The sequence below is a fragment of the Anopheles moucheti genome, unplaced genomic scaffold (assembly GCF_943734755.1).
Source record: "Anopheles moucheti unplaced genomic scaffold, idAnoMoucSN_F20_07 scaffold_205_ctg1, whole genome shotgun sequence".
NCBI lineage: Eukaryota > Metazoa > Arthropoda > Insecta > Diptera > Culicidae > Anopheles > Anopheles moucheti.
This window is the reverse complement of record NW_026453640.1, coordinates 54,492-57,499: the sequence shown is the minus strand read 5'-3', so window position 1 is coordinate 57,499 and position 3,008 is coordinate 54,492.

The following is a 3,008-nucleotide window of genomic DNA, read 5'->3' as shown; positions in this document are numbered from 1 at the left end:
ATGCAAAAACTGTCTATTTCAACTAAATTTGTGCATCCGTTATGAACTTTGTACATTGCTATGGAATTCTACCAGGATTGAGTTTACATGCAAAAACTGTCTATTTCAACTAAATTTGTGCATCCGTTATGAACTTTGTACATTGCTATGGAATTCTACCAGGATTGAGTTTACATGCAAAAACTGTCTATTTCAACTAAATTTGTGCATCCGTTATGAACTTTGTACATTGCTATGGAATTCTACCAGGATTGAGTTTACATGCAAAAACTGTCTATTTCAACTAAATTTGTGCATCCGTTATGAACTTTGTACATTGCTATAGAATTCTACCAGGATTGAGTTTACATGCAAAAACTGTCTATTTCAACTAAATTTGTGCATCCGTTATGAACTTTGTACTTTGCTATGGAATTCTACCAGGATTGAGTTTACATGCAAAAACTGTCTATTTCAACTAAATTCGTGCATCCGATACGAACTTTGTACATTGCTATGGAATTCTACCAGGATTGAGTTTACATGCAAAAACTGTCTATTTCAACTAAATTGGTGCATCCGATACGAACTTTGTACATTGCTATGGAATTCTACCAGGATTGAGTTTACATGCAAAAACTGTCTATTTCAACTAAATTTGTGCATCCGTTATGAACTTTGTACATTGCTATGGAATTCTACCAGGATTGAGTTTACATGCAAAAACTGTCTATTTCAACTAAATTGGTGCATCCGTTATGAACTTTGTACATTGCTATGGAATTCTACCAGGATTGAGTTTACATGCAAAAACTGTCTATTTCAACTAAATTGGTGCATCCGATACGAACTTTGTACATTGCTATGGAATTCTACCAGGATTGAGTTTACATGCAAAAACTGTCTATTTCAACTAAATTTGTGCATCCGTTATGAACTTTGTACATTGCTATGGAATTCTACCAGGATTGAGTTTACATGCAAAAACTGTCTATTTCAACTAAATTTGTGCATCCGTTATGAACTTTGTACATTGCTATGGAATTCTACCAGGATTGAGTTTACATGCAAAAACTGTCTATTTCAACTAAATTTGTGCATCCGTTATGAACTTTGTACATTGCTATGGAATTCTACCAGGATTGAGTTTACATGCAAAAACTGTCTATTTAAACTAAATTTGTGCATCCGTTATGAACTTTGTACATTGCTATGGAATTCTACCAGGATTGAGTTTACATGCAAAAACTGTCTATTTCAACTAAATTTGTGCATCCGTTATGAACTTTGTACATTGCTATGGAATTCTACCAGGATTGAGTTTACATGCAAAAACTGTCTATTTCAACTAAATTTGTGCATCCGTTATGAACTTTGTACATTGCTATGGAATTCTACCAGGATTGAGTTTACATGCAAAAACTGTCTATTTCAACTAAATTTGTGCATCCGTTATGAACTTTGTACTTTGCTATGGAATTCTACCAGGATTGAGTTTACATGCAAAAACTGTCTATTTCAACTAAATTCGTGCATCCGATACGAACTTTGTACATTGCTATGGAATTCTACCAGGATTGAGTTTACATGCAAAAACTGTCTATTTCAACTAAATTGGTGCATCCGATACGAACTTTGTACATTGCTATGGAATTCTACCAGGATTGAGTTTACATGCAAAAACTGTCTATTTCAACTAAATTTGTGCATCCGTTATGAACTTTGTACATTGCTATGGAATTCTACCAGGATTGAGTTTACATGCAAAAACTGTCTATTTCAACTAAATTTGTGCATCCGTTATGAACTTTGTACATTGCTATGGAATTCTACCAGGATTGAGTTTACATGCAAAAACTGTCTATTTCAACTAAATTGGTGCATCCGATACGAACTTTGTACATTGCTATGGAATTCTACCAGGATTGAGTTTACATGCAAAAACTGTCTATTTCAACTAAATTTGTGCATCCGTTATGAACTTTGTACTTTGCTATGGAATTCTACCAGGATTGAGTTTACATGCAAAAACTGTCTATTTCAACTAAATTGGTGCATCCGTTATGAACTTTGTACATTGCTATGGAATTCTACCAGGATTGAGTTTACATGCAAAAACTGTCTATTTCAACTAAATTGGTGCATCCGTTATGAACTTTGTACCTTGCTATGGAATTCTACCAGGATTGAGTTTACATGCAAAAACTGTCTATTTCAACTAAATTTGTGCATCCGATACGAACTTTGTACATTGCTATGGAATTCTACCAGGATTGAGTTTACATGCAAAAACTGTCTATTTCAACTAAATTTGTGCATCCGTTATGAACTTTGTACTTTGCTATGGAATTCTACCAGGATTGAGTTTACATGCAAAAACTGTCTATTTTAACTAAATTCGTGCATCCGATACGAACTTTGTACTTTGCTATGGAATTCTACCAGGATTGAGTTTACATGCAAAAACTGTCTATTTCAACTAAATTGGTGCATCCGATTCGAACTTTGTACTTTGCTATGGAATTCTACCAGGATTGAGTTTACATGCAAAAACTGTCTATTTCAACTAAATTGGTGCATCCGATACGAACTTTGTACATTGCTATGGAATTCTACCAGGATTGAGTTTACATGCAAAAACTGTCTATTTCAACTAAATTTGTGCATCCGTTATGAACTTTGTACTTTGCTATGGAATTCTACCAGGATTGAGTTTACATGCAAAAACTGTCTATTTCAACTAAATTGGTGCATCCGATACGAACTTTGTACATTGCTATGGAATTCTACCAGGATTGAGTTTACATGCAAAAACTGTCTATTTCAACTAAATTTGTGCATCCGTTATGAACTTTGTACTTTGCTATGGAATTCTACCAGGATTGAGTTTACATGCAAAAACTGTCTATTTCAACTAAATTGGTGCATCCGTTATGAACTTTGTACATTGCTATGGAATTCTACCAGGATTGAGTTTACATGCAAAAACTGTCTATTTCAACTAAATTGGTGCATCCGTTATGAACTTT